The sequence below is a fragment of the Lissotriton vulgaris genome, chromosome 3_1 (assembly GCF_964263255.1).
Source record: "Lissotriton vulgaris chromosome 3_1, aLisVul1.2, whole genome shotgun sequence".
NCBI lineage: Eukaryota > Metazoa > Chordata > Amphibia > Caudata > Salamandridae > Lissotriton > Lissotriton vulgaris.
The window spans coordinates 1,214,234,809-1,214,256,541 of record NC_141689.1 but is presented as its reverse complement, the minus strand read 5'-3'; positions in this window follow the sequence as shown (position 1 = coordinate 1,214,256,541).

The following is a 21,733-nucleotide window of genomic DNA, read 5'->3' as shown; positions in this document are numbered from 1 at the left end:
TTTTGGCTCCCCACTGCTCAGCCAGGTAAATCAGTGGAGTCATGTAAACGTTGAACAGCAGTGGGCTCAACGTCGAGCCCTGTGGTACCCCGGTGGTAAGCCTCTTGGGTGATGAAGAGAAAGGAGGCAACCATACCTGCTGCGACCGCTCAGACAGAAATGAGGACAGCCAGGCCAGAACCGCACCCGACAGCCCCACCTCTGCCAGCCTAGTCAACAGCTGGGCATGGGGCACCGTGTCGAAGGCGGCAGATAAGTCCAGCAAAACCAGGACCGCTCTGCCGCCTCCGTCAAGACACTCCCTAATGGCCTCTGAGACTTCCACCAGAGCCGTTTCAGTGCTGAAAGCAGCCCTGAACCCTGATTGAGCCGGGTGCAGGGCATGAGAGGACTCGATGAAAGCATTCAATTGCCTAAAAACTACTTTTTCGGTCACTTTCGCTAGTGCCGGGAGCAGAGATATCGGACGATAGCTAGCGGTAGACAGGGGGTCCAGGCTAGGTTTCTTCAGCAGGGGAAGAAGCTTCGCCTATTTCCAACAAAGAGGCACTGAGGCAGAGGCCAGAGACATGGTAACAACCTGGGTAACCTCCTGATACACCAGACTGGCCGCTCCCCCCAGAACCCTAGCAGGGCACGGGTCAGAGGGTGAGCCAGACTTTAGCGACTCCAAGATGGACAGCACATCAGCTTGCTGAGCAGGCTCAAAGGTGGAAAATTGACTAACATGTTGCTCCGCCTCCATAGCAATATTAGGTGGTGAGGGCAGAGGAGGACTGTCAGAGTTTAAAAGCTCCTCTTGAATTTTTTTGATCTTATTATCAAAGAAACATGAAAGTTCCTCACACCACAAGTCGGAGGCCGGGAGAGCTGGGGAAACAGCGCATGGTGAGAGGAAGCTCTGAACAATGGCAAAGACTTCTCTGGCATTGTTATCCGCCTTCTCAATCCTTCCTGAAAAGTAGCTACTTTTAGCGGCCTTGATTTCGGCATAATAAACTTTCTGCGCCTTCCGCAGCTTGCTCTTAAGTTCGGGGCAGAACTCAAGGCGCCAGGCTCGCTCCAGCTTCTTGCACCCTAATTTAAGTTCTCTAAGCGTATGAGAGAACCAGGGTTTGGAGGGAGACGACCTCGACCGCCTGCTACCACTCTTGTTAGTCTGTAGAGCGGCACTTTGTTCAACCCAAGCATTGAATGATTCCACCGCAGAATCCAAATTCAATGGCAGGGTCGGCCGGTGGGACGTGAGAGAGTCCGAAAAGGTAGACATATTTATTCTCTGGGCATGAGAATGAGGGGCAGAAAAATTCTTCGGACCTTTTGACTTTATGGGCCAGGTGAACAGAATTAAGGCATGGTCTGACCAAGTGACCCACCTAGGGGGTAGCATAGAGATCTCAAAGTTGGAGCAGACTAGGTCCAACCAGTGGCCAGCCGCATGGGTGGGGAAAGTCACCCATTGTGTAAGATGCGCCAGCGAGAAGACTTCTGCCAAGCCGATCGATTCTGGTAGGTCCATCGCGTCCATATGAATATTAAAGTCCCCCAGAATAAGATATTGAGAGAATTTAAGGGCGCGGGGGACGATAACCTCCTCAATATTACCGGCAAAACAGCCCGCATAGCTAGGTGGGCGGTAAAGCAAAGTACCTCCCAAGGTGAAGTGGGGGGAGAGGATCACAGCGAAGTGTAACATTTCGGTTTCGCCAAGTAAGTCGGGCGGTTCACTCACCAAAGTCCAGTGGTCTCGGTAAATTACAGCCAAACCGCCACCTCTGCCCTTCGGACGGTCCAACCTGGTGATCTTGAAGCCGCGTGGTATAGCAAGTTCAACCATCGGCATGCATGACTCAGAAAGCCAAGTTCCTTCTCATCAAGCAGCTCAAATATATCAGCCGCGTGTTTGACCATTGATCTGGCATTGATCAGGCCGGATTTAATCGTCTCTAGGTTGGTCCTGGGCGCAATAGTCGGAGATTGAAGGCTAGAAAAGCAGAACCCACATGTCGGGCAGCGGCGATGCATGTCCTTTAGCACCTCCCAAGAATTGGCGGCATCGCAGCTGAAGGTATTGAGGGCACACAGCTCCTCAGAGGAGTACCTCAGAGAGCCAGCCTGAGAACAGCGAGGAAGATGCGAGGGTGCCCCGGCCCTGGGCCCGTCTGGGACACAGACGGGCACAGACGGGCCCTCCTTTGGCGCTCCTTCGGCGCGCAAGCGGCGCGCCCGCAACGCGCGACCGCTGCGCGCTCGGCGCATTGCTACGTTAAGTAGAGGTGGGCGAGGCAGGAGACTAGAGAGACTAGAGCGCTAACCCCGGTGCAATGCGGTCCCGCCTCACTTCCGGGAACCGCTGGGGCCGAGCGCTGAGGGCGGCGCTGTACAGACTGTGCAAATAACGCTATGAGAAAAAGTGCAGCGTGCAGTGGACTCAGGCGGGGAGGTAGGCAAGATTAAAACAATTAATATACAGCTCGCGCAAAGGCGACAGTACAGTAAGAAAATACAATTTGATTTTTAAAAAAGCGGCAAAAGCAGGCAATTTGATTTTTAAAAAAGCGAACGAGAGATAAAAAAGGCGGCAAAAGCAGGCAACTTTAAAAACGGCAGAGATAACAGTGCAGGAAGGGCGGATAGTACTCACATAGCGTCGCACTGACCTCCCCTCTCCAAATAAGTATATTTGGAATTGGCAGATTTAATTTTTACTCTCCCATAATCAATAACAATAATTTACCAGCTATTTTCAGTCCTTCTTACCTCTGTGAATGGCATAGGGACGGAAAAGTAAAACTTGGGGACCTGATCACAATTGGGGGAATTGAATCGTTCACAGATCTACAATCCAAATTCAAACTAAAAAGTCGAGATCTATTTAAATATTTGTCTATCCATGGCTACCTATCCAGGAAGGCGGGTGGAACCACGGGGTTTGCCGAAATTGAATTATTACATGCTCTACGTAATATCACCATCCCCCGCATCGGAAGTATTTACCAAATGCTTAATAGGCAAACCTCAGATGACCTAGAATCCATCTCCACGAAATGGCATGTCAAACTTGAGTCACCTCAAAGTTTTTTTTATAATTCTCTGCTTCTATCACAACAGATATTAATTTCCGCCAAATTACAAGCACAACACTTTAAAACAATTTTTTTTCTTTATATGACACCAAATAAAATTATTAAATGGGGATCCGGGAAAGGAACACTATGCCCGCGATGCTCTGACGTCGGGGCAGATTCAATACACATTTTTGCAACCTGCCCTAAACTAGTCCCAACCTTGCTTAAAATACAAAATTTACTTAGTGAAATAAATGACCAACCAATTGTGCTAAACCCTACGACCATCCTTCTGGGGACTCAATCCGATTCACTTAGGATCAAAGAGGAAGGGCTGGTTTTCATAGCAATGGCAATATGGAGGATTTGTGTTTCCTCCGGCTGGCTGGACACTGACTCCCCCTCTTTTGCACAATGGCTGGCCAGACTGGTTGCTACATTCCACTTTGAAAAGGCAATATACACTAAGAAGGGATGAAGAAGGAGGAAGATAGGTTCTGAGGTATGGGGGAAATTCTCTACCTGGATTGAGCAACAAGGACAACATGACCAGGGGAGATAGCTAGCAATGTATTAAAGAATTATTTTATAATTTCTTTCTCTACATGCTTAATCCCCTCTCATCCTGCTCCTCATCGTTTATGTGCCTTCTTCTTTATTTTCCATTCTTTTTCTTTTTTTCGTTCTGTCTGTGTTATACTTGCAGTGTTTTTTGCGCCCATTTTTTAATATATTAATGGCTCTTCAGGTCTCGATGGGTGGGGGGTCGGAGGGGGGTTGTTGTAATTAAGTAATCTTCTTCTGATTGGACACTGTATCATAGATGAAAAATAAAAATATATTTTAAAAAAAAAAGTTGTGTAAGTCCGCGTAGGAGGACGCTTTACAACTTTTGCATAGAACATGTTTGAATCTGTGCATTCCCTTTACAAAAACAGAACTAATACCTGTAATTGCAGCAAGTGCTCTGTGGCATCAATGAAGTAACACCAGGTCTAAGTCTCCCCAGCTCAGCTGCATTGCTTTAAATATACACAAACTCACTTCCTCCAAACAAAAATATGTAATTGAGAAACACAAACTGTGCCATAATGTACAGTTTACATGTTGGTAAATACTCTATATTCGACTTTCAAATTGCATGCAATTTAATCAAGTACGCATATGTACTACGCCCTCACAAGACACATTGTTTCCCACAAGCATAGGTATTACCATCAAATGCCAGAGATGGCCACCATAATGCCAAGGACAACACAATAGGCCAATAATGGGTACCATTGTGTGGATACCACCTTTGTGTCAGGTGTGGCACCATTAATACTATGGATGCCCAAAATATATTAAAACGGTCATCAGGGAAGACCCATAAGTTCAAGGATGCCCTCAGTTTGTAAATGGTGGCCACCATTATACAACATGTGGCTACCTCAATGTGACAATGATGCTAATATCTGAACACTGGCCACTACCGTGTCATTCCACCATTATGCCAGGGCTAGGCATTATAATGCATGTGAGTATTGTCTTTTCCCTAAATCTGCACTAAGAGCACTGGAATGTTTCACAATTCCCTTTTCAATTCACTAGTCATTTCAGATAATTTATTCAAAAATTGTGCTAAATGCACTTTTAATTTTATCTTTCTCAAAATGTTCACAGAGCAGGGGACCCTCCTATCAAAACCTTACATAGAGGAAGGCTCCCTTGCTGAAATTACATCTGCTTTTCATCAGTGCCAGTTGAGGATGGGGGCGGAGCCAACAGAGAGTGGGTGGCACCAGTGATGAAAGTGGGTGGAGCAAGGTGAAAGTGGGTGTGGCTTTCAACCAATATTTGAGCACCTGGACTTCATATCTTACAAATTAAGCACTGCTCTTGATTTCTTGGAGATGAAGGCAGCAAGATCATCGCAAGAAGGTGGGCTCCCTTCGGGGTCAGAGTGGATTTGACCTACCACTGATTGCTGTTTGACCAATACAAAAAGTTTCTTAGGGCGGTTTGCAGCCTGATCAACTTGGTGTCTGAAGTAGTCTGCCTTAGCGCTCTTGATTTGTTTGCTGTAGAGGCTTCTAACATCTCCAGGGAGTTTTAGTTATTCCAAGGAGGGTTTGGATCTCCAGGAACGTTCAGCTGCCCTAAGATTGTGGTGCTCAAAGTTTCAATTGTCATGATCCATGGTTTGGATTTTTTTGTTGAAGCACTTTTTTGTTGCAGCGGTGAAAGGTCGTCCATGATGTTGGAGATGGTCGAGTTGTAGGAGTATCTGAACCTCAGTCAAGTAAGCTTGGGAGGAGAGGGCAGATTTGCAGTGGGCTGCTTGTTCAGCTGAGTTTATTGATCTGAGGTCCCTTTTCAAGATCTTTAATTTGTTGATTGAGCCTTCCTCAGCGAAATCTCCCTGTTAATATAAAAGAGGATGCAGTGGTGGTCGGACCAGTCGCAAGGGGTAATGGTATCCAATGTGATGGTCTGCCCTTTGGAGATAATGAGATCTGGTGTTTCTCCTCGATTGTGAATTGGTTGGTCACAGTGCTGAATCAGTTCAGGATCATTCAAAAATGCTTTAAGGCAAGTTACCGCCTGGTCATTGGGGTTTGTCCAGTGAAGGTTGAAATCACCCAGGAAGATTTAGGACACAGCTGAGTCGACTATGCCTGAAATGAATTCCATTAGTTGCTTGATGAAGGGGAGATTGTACCCCGGGGGGTGATAAAAAGTATGACGTTTGTAAATCGGCATATTTTTACTTGCGATGTTGAGACAGAGGTATTCACAGGAGGAGGGTGAGGAGGACTCCAAGTGAGAAATCGAGAGTTTGTTCCTATGAATACATGCTTGGTCACCCCCCAGCTTCCGAGCTCTGTCTAGCCTAAATATATCATGAGTAGGAGGTACTAGTAGGTCTAGAATGGGAGTGGAGGCGGGGTTTAGCAAAATTTCAGTGAGAATGATAATGTCTAAATCATTATGATGGATGAGGTCGAAGATATCAGAGGTGTGTTTACTGGCTGACCTGCAATTGAGGAGTACACATTTAAGTCATTATGGATTAGTGTGGGAAGGAGACTGGATGATGTTCACTCTCTTGAGGTTTTCTTTATTGATGATTTTAATATTGTGGGGCGGGTCTCTGTATGGGTTAGAAAGGATGGTTTGTATTTGGCTTGGCGGGATCATGTTGGGATTGGACCTAGTAGAGTAAGAGTTGTGAAGGTCATTGAGATCATTGGGTGCCAGGTAAGTCTCAAATCTTCTGGGGTGGGAGGGCGTGTTAGCTAAGGGAAGGGTTTGCAAGAGGGTGGGGGCTAAAAGCTGTCCCAAGCGTTCACTCCCACTAAGGGAGGCTCTGGGTAGGTTCACAGAGGTGAGGAAGGAGCTGATTGTGGGGAAATGATCATTTAAGAGGGCTTTCAGGTCATGTAATTCAGTAATGAGGAGGTGCAGCTGGAGTGTCATATCATCCAGGCATGTAACCAGATCTGAATGGGGTAAAGGGTGTGGTGGGAAAGACAGTGGAGAAAGGGGGCTTCCGCATAAGCCCCTGGGGTCCAAGGTAATGGAGAGTGGTTCCTGGGGAGGTAGTTGATCAAATGAGAATAGCGGAGCTCCTTGACCTTTGGTTATCCAGGTTGGAGCCTTAGGGAGGGTGATATGACCATTGAGCTGGGGGTCAGATACGGTCCAGACAGGACAGAGTGGGTTTGACCGATCATGGTTGGTGGCGGGCAATTGCCCCTTCAACAACATAGTAGGAAGAATGGGGAGAGGGAAGGGGGTCAATAGTGGAGGGCAATGATATTAGGTCACACGGGGATCTGTCCAATCGAGGAACGGATAGAATTGGCTTGGCTGGTTGTGCTTCAGGTGAGCCTGGAATGTCTCTCACATTCTGAGACGGGGGTCTAGGGGGCTGGGGCACTTCAACAGGGGACAGCGCCTCTCTGTGATTATCTAAAAGCGAAGAGTGATTTAGAGAGAGCGAAGGCCTCCCCCGAGTGGTGGGGATTGGACTAGCTATGACCTGAGTGAAGAAAGGGTGAGAATGGGTGTCAATGGGTTTCGCCAAAACTGCACTTTTAAGTAAAGGGAAGATAATGGCTACCTTCATTAGATTGACATTGAAGGCTTGGATTAGGATGATCCCATTGTTAAAGAGGGCGATGGAGGCATTTGCATTGAGTGTGGGCACTGTAGTAAGTTTGAGACCATGCAGTGTTTTCCTGGTACTTGTTATTCGGAGAATAGAGTAGAGGACTTTTCGACAACATGCTCTTTCCCTGGTGTATAAAGTAAGATAATTAACTCTACTACCCTGGTTAGTGAAAAAATAGGTGTCCGAGATTAAGTTTCCGGGTTTATCCCTGAGTATGTGGTGCTTGTGTTTTTTGGCAGCATTTTTCGTTGGGTGGGTAGTTGATGATGAAAGCTTTGGAACCTGAGGGATCAGGACTTAACTCCATTTTGAGAGTGTGTCAATTGTCCGATGGTAAAGTCATCTCCATAGGACATGGAAGGTGTTAGGTGGAGAATTCTTTACCCAGGTGTGTGAGATAATGACACAAGCCTATTCCAAGATGGCCACCACGATCAGAAGGTGTAACCAACCCTTTTCCCGTTCTATGTCCTATGTAATGATCGCCTGCCCCTCCAAGATGGCCACCAAAAAGCAGAGGGTTAGAGCCAGCCCATTTCTATTTCTATGCTCAGCAGAGCAAAGGGCCAGGGAGGGGGGCATCCCACCACAAGATCAGTTACCAAATCTTGTATATGTATGGCTGTCACAGGCACATTTTAATATTAGCAAAATAAAATAGCGACTCTCGTGGAAATAAGTGCACAAAAGTGACAAGGTGAAGTCAATAATGAACTATATACATGACATGTACAGGTGGTATACAAAGATGGATCTAATTTGTTGGATCAGTCATATATCAATGTACAACGCATGAATTCAAAAGACCAAAGGTGAATTTGAAGATTGGGTCAAGGAAACTGCTAGGACTTGAACAAAGATACCGACGACATTTCAACCGAAAGGTAAGCGCAGATTGTCATGCATCAAGGCGGGTCTTCTTCAGGACTGGGGAAGTGGATATGTCAGCCAATCAGTAGAGAAGTACAGGGATGCGTTATTCACAATTTCCCAGAATGTGCAGAGATCCAGCGACTGTGGTTGATGCCATGGTCATAATTAAATGATCCTGCGTGGATATCTCAATTGTATGGCAACCATTTGTGGGTAAAGGGAAGATCCAACATCCGGCTGGAATCTTAGACAAGGTAAATATTGTCAAATGGTGCAATAAGGATTAATTAGGTATTTATTGGGTATCCCAAACTCCAATAAAATCATAGATATCAGCAATTGTATGTAGGCATAGATCCACCATCCGGATGGAATCTTGCACAAAGGTTATCGTTATACAGTCAGGTCCATCTTTGTATACCACCTGTACAAGTCATGTATATAGTTCACTATTGACTTCACCTTGTCACTTTTGTGCACTTATTTCCACGAGTGTCACTATTTTATTTTGCTAATATGAAAATGTGCTTGTGACAGCCATATATATATATAAGATAAAGAGTAATCTTTGTTTTCTCCAACTCAAGCTTTTATTCCTTAGTGTGTTCATATTATGCAAGTGTTCTCTAAAATTCATTTGATTAGATGCTTTCTGAATTCATTTGATGCATCATATTAACTATTTGGAACACAGCAATTGTATTACCCAACAGAGCCAACTGTATACTATAGTACTTTCTCTTACTTCTCTTAACTTGGCTCTGTGTACCTGCAGCCTGTCTCCATTACACTTCTGGGCTGGTTGAGAGCTAGACAGCCACAAACATAGGTAGGTGAGTGTGACAGAGGACACTTCTGCATGCATCTGCATTCTGATAGCCTTTCTGGGCAACAAGAGGGAGAGGGAGCTGACACATTTGTATAGGCTGTGTCCTGTCCCCACAGAAAGGGCTTAGTGCTCCTCACAGATAGTCTGGCAAACAGGGTTGGGATGGAAGGGGACCTGCACACTTCAAGGAGCTGCTTGAAGTCACCACCCACTTCAACCACACATTTGGGTATAAGTACTGGTGCTCTGGCGCTACCAAATCAGTATTTTACTGGACCTGTGAAGAACTCTGCCAGGGGTAAGGTATTGCAGTGCCACAAGTATTGCTACTCTGCTTGGCTGATTGTTCTAAGGAACTGCTTCACTGCTTTGCTTGGCTCCGCCTGCTGCCTGCTGAATTCTGCTTGGCTGAGGACAAGGACTGGGCCCATCTCAATTGAACTCAGAGTGACTTAAAGGGCTTGCTGGCTTGCCTCTGGTTTCTGAAGTCTAAGGTTATAAAAGACTTCCTAGAATTATGCTGCTGTTGGATTCTGCCATCTGTGAGTCCTATCCTTGTCTGAGGTGCCCCTTCTGGTCTTGGGCCTCAGAAGTGGGTTTTGAAGCTGTTTTTGCTACAAAACCAGTGCATCATTACCACTGCGCCGTTCGGAACCGATGCAGTGCCCTTTGATGCTGATGCAGTCCAGACCCAAAAACATCCCTGCGTGGCTTGAGGACAACTCAGCGCCAATCTGAGGACCTGACTGAGAGGTTCAACTTTGACATAGCACCAATCCGAGATTCCGGCTGCTAGGCTCAACTTCGACACATCGACTTAACTATGTGAATCGGAAACGACGCATTTACTCTCTACGACGATGCTTTACTCCATCCTAGGTATTTTGTCAGTAGGACCTGTTTGAGTCCTGTAGCCGACCTGCCCATCTGTTGCGGTCATCCTGAACCTTGGATTTATCCCAGTATTGTGCGACCATAAGTAACGTTTTAGCGCTACTGACTTATCAGCACTATTTGTGATTTATTCTTTAATAACACATGACCCCAATTCCACTTATTAGATTTTTGTTGTTTTGTTCTTGTTTTACCCATATAAATATTCTCTATTCTTCTAACCCTGTTTGGAGTCTTTACAAATTCTATCTTTGAATAAGCCTGTCTGCTCTGTGCCAAGCTACCAGAGGGTGAGCACAGGTTATCTTTTAGTGTCTAACTAGCTTACCCCGACTACGATTGTAGCCCCTACTGGGACAGGGTGCGTACTTCTGCCAACTAGAGACCCATATTCTAACATTAGTGATCAGCGATGAGGCTAGGACTTGTGTTTGTACAATATCATATAGTAATTTCATTGTTCACTGCAACTCTATAACTAAGACCAATTTGAGCCTTTTTTCAATTCTCCCTAATTGGCCTTTTTGATTTTCCTGCTAAAATATGTGTCTCCCCGGAGAAGGCACACCTGCAGGAATTGAGTTTGAGCTGGCGAGGTTAGAATCCTACACTGTGCAAGGAATTTCACATTTTTACAAGGGGCTTTACCAGGAAGAAGGAGCTACAGATGGCTTTGAGGAAGTAGGCAGACACTCAGCTTGGAGGGGATGACTTTCCAGAAAAGAAGCAGGAGATCCCTAAGGAGGAGGGTGACCTGATTCTGGAGTTTTAAATGGATTTGAAATGCCTATGGAGAGGGCCAACAACTTGCCTGGAGCAGTAGTTGGTCTCAAATCAGGGAACAGTGTCTTCTCCAGGAACAGTCCCCAGAAGGGATGGCAGACAGGAGGGAGGAAAGAAAATTAAACTAGAGCTTGCCAAGTTAGAGCAGGCTCATGAAGAAAGGAGGATGGCCGCGGATGTGAGGAAACTTACCCATAAGCTCAACCTTAAAGAGCTGGGCGTAAGAGCCCTACAAGTGGCGTCCACCAACAGCAATGGTGGCAGCATACCTACTGTGGCCACTGGTGAGTCCAGAGTCAGGACCCCAAAGGATTTGGTGCCCAGTTATGTGGTGGGAGATGACGTAAACAAATAGTTTGCAGCCTATAAAGCTCCCAAAGGAGTTCTGGGGTGGTAGTTCGTGAAGGTGTATGCCCTCGGTGAGAGGGACACACTCCTTACGCCAGAGATAGGTGACCAGACATTCTGTACTGCAATAAATGCCATCCTAGGCAGTAAGATTGGACTAACCCCTGAGAGGTATAGGCTCAGATTCAGGGGCAGCCACAAGATCTCATCACAAACATAGGTGGAGTCTTGGATTATGCCATCAAGGCATTAAAGGCCTCGGTGAGGGGTAGCAAGGTTGCTAATTATTCAGGGCTCAACAACTTGACTTTGAAGGAGACCATGCTTGATATTGGTTTTCCGATCTGCTCCAACTTCTAGTTGAAAGCAAGTTAACTGATCCCTGGAAATTTGCTGTAAAGGCAGTCAACTGGGTCAGCACCAGAGTGCCAAGAAGGAATTTGTGGGGGGGACTCTCAAAAGGGTGGTCATGGTTCCCACCAGAAGGAGGGGGGAGATAAAAAGACAGAGGGCCTGATTTAGATGTTGGCGGGACCGCGACAGAGTTGGCTTTTTTTGGCGGTCCGCCCGCTCTATTACAATGCTGGCGGTTTGACGGATTAAAGACCATCGTGGTCCCACCGACAGGGATGTTCACCCGTGTCAACAGCGCATTAGACCAAAGCAGACCGACACGTTCACAGCTCTGCCAAGCCCTGCCAATCAGGATGTGACTTCCTGCTGACATGACTGTGGTGGTCAAGCGACCGAATCTGAGTTGGCAGTTTGGGATGGATATAAGGCACGAACTCTCCTTCACAACCATGAAAGCGATCTACCAGTTGGTGCCCCTGATCCTGCTGATTGAGGACAAAGAAAATCAACACCATTGTGGATGGAATTAATGTTAAGCAATATCTTTACCTGCTACCTTTTCAATTGCCACAGAACTGAAGTGCTGTAATCTTGTTTCAGAAAATCGTACTAACAAGCAATGGCATACCAATGTACAATGCATATGTCTGAAATGTTGATACTAAAGAAATTTAAAGAAACACCTAAATCAGTACAATGGATATAAATTTTTGTTGCAAGCGGCCTACAAACAAATTTACACTTGCAAAAAAAAAGGATAACAAACCAAAATATTTTTCAAATACATACAGGTGTGTTTAAAAAAAGTAAGAAAACTGACATCAAAAACATATGTAACGCACATTGGGAGAAGTACCTGAACTTTTGGGTTTGGGAGGGGAACGGGTAGTCTCCGGAGGGGAAAGGTTTTGCTTTGATTTGGGGGGGGAAGGGAAGGGTTTTGTTCTGATTTGGGAGGGAGGTTTGGAACCTGGAGGGTATTAGGGCAAGGGTAAACAGAACTCTCTCTGAGGTAAAATGGGTGGGATTTTCAGAATGGGTTGAGGTTTGGGAGAGAGAGATGGAGTGGATATGTCTGCTGTGTGTGTTGAGGGTACAGGTGCCTGTGGGTCTGGTGTATGTGCTGAGTGTTTTGTCATCAGTCATTTGCTAGGTGTGTGTTGTGTGGGTGAGCATTGGTGTTTGTGTTTCTGAGGTGCGCTTCCTAATGTGTGTGTGGATGTGTGTGGTGTGGCAGTGAAGGGTGTTGTTGTGGTGCATGTAGATTGGTAGTGCATGTGTATGTGTGTGTTGCTAGTTGCACTGTCTGTTATTGTGATATTGGTGGGTGTGAGTGATGTGTCTGTGGTGGTGGGTGCACTGTAAGTGGTTGAGCCAGTGGAGGGAGTGGTGAGTGTGTCTGTGCATGCGGTCAGTGGGTGTGTCAGTGAAGGGGTGGTGAGTGTGTCTGTGGTATGTGTGTGCTGTCAGTGGGTGTGTCAGTGGAGGGGGTGGTGAGTGTGTCTGTGGTGGTAGGTGTGGTGGATGCATGTTTGTCAGTGTGCCACTGTTTCTTTTGTTTTTACCTGTGTGTGTTTGTGTACTGCTTGGGTCTATTGAGGTGTCTGCATGCAAATATTTGAATGTACTTTGGACAGGGCTGGGCATGAGAAATGAGGATGGGTCAGTGATGTGAGGTGGGGCAGGATCATAGGCAGGTTTCAAGGCTGTGGTCACGGAGGAGGCCAGAGCCTGAACAGAACGCTGTAGGGCAGACATACCACTGTGAATGTCTTCCAGGAAAGCTGACTTGCTGTATCTTGGCGCTAAGCACCTGGATGGCATTCAGCAGGGCAGTCTGCCTTACAGCGATTTTGCATGGGAGGGTAACAGCCTACTCACTAAGCGCAGCCAGTGTGACAGGGGCAGGGGTTGAGGTGCCTAAGGCAAAGGAGACCACACTCTTTTTACGAGTGCGGGGGGTGACCAGGAGGGAAGGAGCAGCATGGAAGATGGAGACAGTAGTCCGGGTGGCAGACAAGAATGTAGGTGTCTGCCACCACTAGGGAATGCTCACTGGTGGAAGCCTCAAAAGAAGACATACTCAAGCTGGAGACCTCCACATTACTCCTCTCACCCTCCATGAGACAGGGTCTCTCGCTGTCGCTGGTGTTGGCAGCATCAAATCCACATGAACTAGCTGCTTCCCCACCTTGTGGGCCGCGCTCGACTTTACCTTCTGTCAAAGATGCTGTGATGACATTTACAATAGATCCTTGTATCTGTGGAATTAGAACTGTTTATGAACTCACATTGCAACACATTTAACACGATTTCACATTTTACCTGCTTCAGGCTCTACAACTTTGTTTAGACATTATCATAATCGCATGCATGTAGGCAACATTTGCTGAAACTATTTTGTCACGGTTTGGTTAGTACACATGATAGCTCCTATATTATGAATGATCTTGCCTCCTACCTATCCTTTACATTTTTACAGGAACCGTCTAACAGATGTTTGGCTTTCATGCATAGTATAATAAACCTTTTACAGCATAAGAATATCTTTTTTTTTTTTGTTTTTTGTCCTCATCTCACCTTCGACCAAAGCAGATTTAACATATCGAGTTAAATGGACCTACGCACCCTTCAGCTCACTGCATAGGTCTAGGCCACCATGGCCTTCCTTACGTGTTTGAGGCCTGGTGTAATCATTGGACCGACTTCGACCACCAAAGATCTACCAGGATATCAAGCGCAGGCGCCGTCCCCAGATTAATAGGGGAGACCAGAAGTTCTCATGTGATCCTATTCCACCTCCCTGATCTGAACATGCCATATTCAACACAGCTTTTAACCAACTTTCTCTATTGGTGGGGATCGGGTCTTTCCACCTTATGCAGATCTCCCTCCTGGCTAGCATAATAGGATATAGCAACAAGCCAATATGTATCTGCGACAGCGCCCCCTTATAAGATCATTTGTACCAGAAATCACAAGGTAGAGATCAATCCCAATATCAATTCCAAAAATAGCTGTCAATGTTTCCCCCCACGTTCTTCCAAAATAGACTTAATTCTATGCATTCAAAAAACATGTGGGTATCGTCGGCTTTGTCAAATTTACACCTTCGACCGAACCGAGACCGGTGCAAACATGGCAATTTTGGCCGGGGTGTAATAGAGCCTGTTTACCACAAAAAAGTGATTCTTTTTTAGTCTAGCAGGCTTTATGTATCTGTAGAGTAATTTTAGGGAGGCTTCAAATCGATCTTCTATGGCTTGGGCATGTGGGAGGGAATTCCTTACCGATGATAGGGGGGAACCTTGCTATCCTCCGCTTCAAGCATTTTTGCGTACCAGAGGGATATTTCTTTTTTCTTTGGTTGTGGGTCTTGTAGTAGCTGCTCAAGATCCCAATTCTCTTTAATTTCTCCAGCTTTGGCCTCGTACCATGATCTTAACTGAAGGTACTTAAACCTTGAAAAGGAGGGACCAATCTTAACTAGTAGCAGCTCCCAGGGAAGCACCCTATCTAAATCCACCAAATCCGAACAACTCCCAAAACCAGCTTTTCTTATCGGGATCGCAAGGCTATCGCTCAGGCATGCAGGGGTCCCTGGGGAATCCCAAATAGGGGCAAAATCAGATAAATAGCCTATACCCCAAATGCATCACAATTTGTACCAAGTCGACAAGGCAGCTTTCAAAACTTTGATACGTACACGCTTAAAAAATCAGTGAGCCCCGAATTTACATAGGAACCCGTCTTGCCCGCAGCCTCCCTCTACCAAAGCCATTTCCCCCAGAAGTCTACCCCACTTAGATTCCACTGGTGTAGATAACAGCATCCTGATGTCCTTGAAATGAAAAGCCAATAGGTACTTGTTAATATCTGGAAGGGCCAGGCCACCTTTTAAGAGTCTCTTTCGTAGTTTCTTCCAGGATAACCTTGCACTTTTCTGACCCCATATAAAGCTACTAATTTTACCTTGAATTTTACTAATATTTTTCTGGGCAAAGCTGAGAGGTACTGCGTTGAAGAGATATGTCAATTTTGGTAAGACCGACATCTTTACTAGGTTTACCCTTCCATAAATTGTCAAAGGAAGACTTTTCCACCTAGCAAAGAGTTAATCTGTATGCTATTCGGTTTTACCCAGATTTAGGAGGGGAATTTTCTTCAAGCCCTAACGATTTTTATCCTTAGGTACCTAAATACCTCACTTACAGGACCTCCATTATAGACTGTATTCCAACACATGATTTTGGTTTTGGCCACGTTAGCAAGATATCCTGACATCAAGCCAAACTCTTTTAATAGAATTTCAAGCCGTGGAATGGCAATATCAGGATCACTGGTGTAGATGATTACATCGTCAGCATGAAGTGCAATTTTGCACTGATAGTCTTGTGATTCAAATGGTCTAATTACGTTGTCCAATCTAATCATCTGCGCCAGGGGCTCGATGTAGATATTGAATAAAAGCGGAGATAGGGTGCATCCCTGCCTTGTTCCTCTCTGAATTTCAAAGGTTGGAATCAAGGAACCATTTAGCAAAATTTTTGCAGAAGCCCCAGAGTAACAGTTCTTTAGGGTCTGCACAAAAATTGGGCCCATACCTACAGTCTCTAACACCCCCCAAAGATATCTCCAACACACATGATCGAAAGCCTTAGCAACGTCTAAGGCCACTACCGCTAAAGGATGCCCCCTAATCTCTTCCAGATCGATGTTCCCTATCAGTATTTCAGTTTGCTCCTGAATTGATCTCCCTACCATAAAGCCTTTCTGGTCGGGATTAATTAAGCTTGGTGCCAATTTTGCCAACCTCCCTGCCAGAATGCCCATGAAGATTTTATAGTCGGCATTCAGCAGGGAGATTGGACGGTAGGAGTCGGCCGTCAAGGGGTCTTTCCCTGGCTTCAATATTAAAACTATTGTGGCCTCTTTCCAGGATCTGGGGACCACCCCAGTAGAACTATAAACGGAGTTAAATAAAGTATGAAGTATGAGTAGGAGCTCTTCAGATAACAATTTGTATATTTTATTGGGGAGAGAATCAAGTCCCGCTGCTTTTTTATTTGTTGCCCTTTTTATTTGATTTGATCCCCTATCTCCTCAAGGGATATGGGTGCTCCTAACATATCTCTAGCAGAATTTGCTTTATAGGCATCCCAAACATGGTCTATTGAAGTGGAGCCTAAATTGATACTAAAAAATTCAAGAGAGGACTCTTTGATTGCCTGATTAATCCCTGAGTCCGATAGAAATGCTCTATTCAATGTCCACCTTGATTGTGAATAGATATTATTTGTGGAATATAGGAGGAGCAAAGGAGCATGGTCTGAAAGATGACTTGGTAATATAGAGATACTAAGGATGTTATATAAGATCTCTCTATTAATCTGAATGTAGTGTAGTTCCTATTTTCCCTATAGGCCCTGCGCATTGGAATAACATAAACAGCAGAGTAGACGTAGAAGTGCGGTCTTCCAGGTCTCTACTGACTATGCTAAACTTAATTGGGTTTGTACCAACTAGCTCAGAGGTCACTGGAAACTTTCTTGACTGAATAGGAAGTGATCAGCTTCCCTGGTACAGACAAGAAGGGATTCAGTTTTCCAACAACCGCATAAACATGACAACTTTGCTCCTTAGAATAAGAGTCAATCTCTAGAGTCGTGTGAAACAATAGACAGCTATTTCACTCAGTCAGTTGTGCAGATTACTTTCACCAAGATGCAGAGATTAGAGAGACAGGCGTTTTCAATAAAAGGTATTATTTATTGAACAGTCTTTCTTCTCGTGCAAGAGAAATGAATTGCCACAATTGCAAGACTTGTTATTATAAAAAGTGCGTACAGTAAAAGGAGAATTGCGAAATAATACTGTAAAAGCATTGATATGGTTTCTTAGCCATACAATGGTTAAAATGAATAAAATATATACATATATATACATTTAGCTAACATCCTCAACTGGTGCTTCTAACTACGCCTACCCCAGTGTACCTGACCTAAGCCTAATACTTGGGAGGGAGTAAGTAAGTAGCAGTTTAGTTAAGTTGGTTTTGCCAAGGGTTTGCTTCAAGAATTCTCTCTAAGGGTTTAGTCAACACCATACCTCTGGAATAGAATGTTGGAGGGCTGGTATCTCCTTTCAGGACTCGATATTCCAGTCACCCGCAAGGGTAGGCTGGAAACGCCGGAGCTGGATTTTCCCAGCAGGAGAAAAGACAGCGTCTTTCTCAGCGCTTCAAGGAGGAGGAGGGGCAGCGTCCGTGGGCCTCTCGCATCTGCTGGGCTCTGCAAGGGACAGCTGTTCTGCTCCTGTATTCACCACACCATCGCATTTGCCTAAGGCAACGTTGGTAATATTTATACCTGAAAGGTGCCTTGTTTGACTTAAGTTTTTGGACATAAGACGTCAATAAAGATGTTACTCAGAACTGGTCGTTCTTACAGTGCTCATTAGAGTTCTATTACTAATAAAAACAAAGCAAGCGGGGCTTTCCCAGGTTGCTGGGGGTTTTATCTTGTTGAAGAACTCGGAGTATAATCTAGGAATCTAAGATAGTGGCTTCTGCTGTGTCATCTACTGTAATGAGCAGCAGAGGAAATATGGCTCTGATCGTTTATGCCAGAGACGAGTTTCTGAAATATGGCTCTGATCGTTTATGCCATTATAGGGGTGTGAATGGATTATAGCTGTATAGGGGCATGAGGTCACAATATTGATCGGGGTCCTAGATTAGAACACGACACCCACTCCACGAATTTATGTCCATCAAATTACTAAAAACTAAAGCAATAAGATGTGTGTGTAACATTACCCTCCCCAAAATACATATTGCATTTGAAATGGTGTATTTGAAATACATGAAAATATAGGTACTGTACGTCTTTAAGCATAGAAATCATTCAAAAATTATAGCATATGTAAATAGTTTGAACGATGTTGCGAGAAAAAAGAATTACACATGAAATATCTCTTTATACAGAAAAGAAGGGCGAGATTATTTCATCACATATAAATGCAATCGCTGTAACATGTGCTAGAGGCTGAGGTGAGGTTATTATGTCTCTAGATGTACTAAAAATAGAAGTTCTGTTCTTTATGAACAGTTCTACTTTAAGCAAAGGTTTTTCGAGCCAGAAAAAGGGTAAGTATTTTGAAAAAGTGTTCAATTCCCAAAACAAAATTCATGCTGAAAGGGGGAATAGAGTTCCAACGCCTTTCAGTAGTTTTTGTTGATCAAACCTGAAGGCCGAATTCAGAGTTCACAGGAACGCTGTGTGTCGGAATGTTTTTCAAAAATCAGTGAGGGGAGAACATCATATCAGACAGGCTCTCAAAGAATTGGTCTACAAAATCGGGTGACAGTTCGACCAAGGTCGATAATGCTGTAACTTGGCAGGTGTGAGAATGATTGCTATCATCAATGTCTGGATCAGCAATGCTCACAGAAGGTCATACCTGGGTGATGTTGCTTTTATTTCTCGCTCCACTGTCGCCACCTAGTCGTAGCACAGGAGTCTCAACGAATGCCGTCATCAGGATTGGTAGCCGCTGGGGACAACACAATGCGTGAGCCGTTACAGGACTTAGCAAAGTATCGATATCCATTGGTACTGCTGATGGAAGTGCAAGACAGGTGTCTAACACGCATTCTTCTCCGCATAGCATACATCGAAGCACAGGTAAGATGCAGGTCTGCCATATAGGTCTGAATGAAAGAAACCAGGTCATGTTCAGATCTCTCAGTCTGGCCAATCCAAGGACTCTACTTATGCGGTCCCGATAGCGTACTGCTAGGATCGTTTCTTTCATCCTTGCCGGAGTCATGTCTGCGTTTTGGCTTGCCATATCGGAGCAGGAGGGTCAAAAATAAAATGCCTGCTACAAGTCCCAAAATTAGGGGTATGCCGCCAAAGACTGAATGGACAAAATTAGGAATAATTCCTAGGATTGCTTTGAATGGTGTTAACAGTCCCGAAAAGACCGTCTTAAATACGCCTGAGATACCTACGGCATTTGACATATTTAGAATTTGGCTAAGCATTTCTGTGAAATGCACGGGGCAATTTGTTGATAAAAGGTCATGTATCTCCGAAGCTGTCCTTGCAACTTGGAGATCATACGTCTCTTTTGATGACGCGATGGGCACTGTTGTCTGTAAAAGCACAGACTTCATTCTGCTTAAAGTATCAATTCGTATAGAAGAGACATTCAAACGAGGCCAAATGGGAGTCTCTGAGTCTCCAGGGCCGTTTGGAAACAATGCTTGCATATAGCAAGTGACCATGGAAGTTACGCTTACGAGATATGCTTTCCCTGGCATCAAGCCACAACAGCTGTGATCCGTTATTAGAATGTAACTCCTGTTAGAGAGTTGCTTAAAGAAAGGCTCTATCTGCGTTGCAGGTGTGACATGTTTGTGGCATGAAAGGTTGTTTGACGTTTCTTCACAGGCCCCGTGTAAATTAATACCCTGGCACAAAAGTATACCGCTTAGTGAATGTTTGCAATTTTCGCCACTAAGAAATACATTTTTGTTGTTGTCACTATAGCATGTGTGTGTATATGGTAATTTCCATGCTGACTTAATGTACCCTTTACCCAATTGTTCATACTGGCCAGTCGGTATATATTCAAGGCAATTTTTAAATCGGAAAGTTGTTATCGGAATAGTGATAATCCCGTGTATTATCCATTCAATGACAGGTCTTTCTGACATTGTCAATGGTAATCTCTCAAGTTTTTCGATGCTCAGGATAGTATAATCTGCTCCTTTCTGTGCCAAGCTGATTTGATTATCAGTAAGGTTAAAAATGGAAAACAATGACGTTGTGTTGATTAAACGCCATGGCACATAGCCTGAACGAAGATTTTGCAGCGTCCAGCCTAGCTGTACAATAGAACGCAATTGCGACTGGCCATGCTGTAACATTAGCAAGTCTTTATCTATTATATCGATGGCAGATGATACAATACTGTCCAGTGAATATATTCTGGAGGACAGAGTCATTAACCCATTGTCCACAACAGAAAGTGATTTTTCCAAATGAATACGAGCAATTTCTCGTATTTTTTCAGCTGTTTCAATTTGAGTAACTTTCCAAGCCTCGTTGTATGCCGCATAGATGCTGGCCGCTATGAAGTGTTTTTGACGCTGTTTGCGGGGTCCCATAATGAAATCACGCAAATCAGCACCATCTTTAAGTAAAGTTAAGTGTTGCTTAATTTCTGCCAGTGTGGATGTTTCTAGCCATTCAAGGCACAGCTTCCCTACACTGTATGTTGTTACTATCCCTGGATGTTGTCTCTGGGAGTATCTAGGGTCTGGTCTGGTCATTGTTAACCCCTGTGTTTTGTTCAGGAATCTATCTTGACAGTTATTCGTGTCAGTAGGCCAGATTAACCACTTTTTCCAATCAGGATGTGTTCTGTTTAGATGTAAAATTTGAGATACGTCTATTTCAACTTCTGCTGTTGCATTATCAGGAAATGGCTTTGGAATAGACGGTTTATTAAGGTCTTTTATCTTAGCTAGGCCAAGACAGGATGTTTTGTGAATTGTGTCATTTAAGAACATTATTTGTTCTGGGATCATGCAGGCTCGAAATAATGCTTCTATGCCGTGTACCTGCCATTCTTTTGTACCCCAGATGGTTTTTGTTTCAATGTTATTTTTCCAAAAATCAAAACCAAATGTCATCATTTTTTCATAAAATTCTTCTGAATATATCAATTTAGTATTTGTCAGCATAGTTTTCAACCCTGTTTTATCCAACAGTTTATAATAAAACGTTTCTGCATCACTTATATTAAACCCTGAGAAGTACTGGTATTTCTCATAGAATGTTTTCGAACTGCTTTTAGGTGGTGTAGCACAATGTTCCCATTGGTTATATTTAAAGACATTTCTAGGTTGTGCAGATTTATGTAAGTAATGGTCTCCGTAATGTGAGAAGCAGTACATCTGTTCATAATTAGACGAACCTTGTAAATAATCATGTTCTGTAAATCTTGCTGACAACACTAAATCAGACATCATATTATTTATACTTTCAAAATCCCAATCATCAGAAAATGTACTTGGTTTTACAAAGTCAGTTAATGAAACCTTGAACTGGTGAGGATATTTCTGGATTTCGACCGGGCCATATACTTCATAGTCAGTCTTGTCCCATACTACCCCACCGGGTATTTGAATGGCTGTGACATTTACTGATGATAGTCCTCTTTTCTTCACGAGGGATGATTTGTGAGGTTTTAGAACTAAGTTGATGTTCTGGCTTGAATTTTAATAAATGTTCCTAAAATTAAAACCAATATTAGGCCTAGCAGGAGTATAAGTACCTCTGATATAATCCAATGCTCAATCAATGGTGCATCCAGATATACTTCCTTGATTTGATGAAAGAGTTCTGTTGCTTTTTC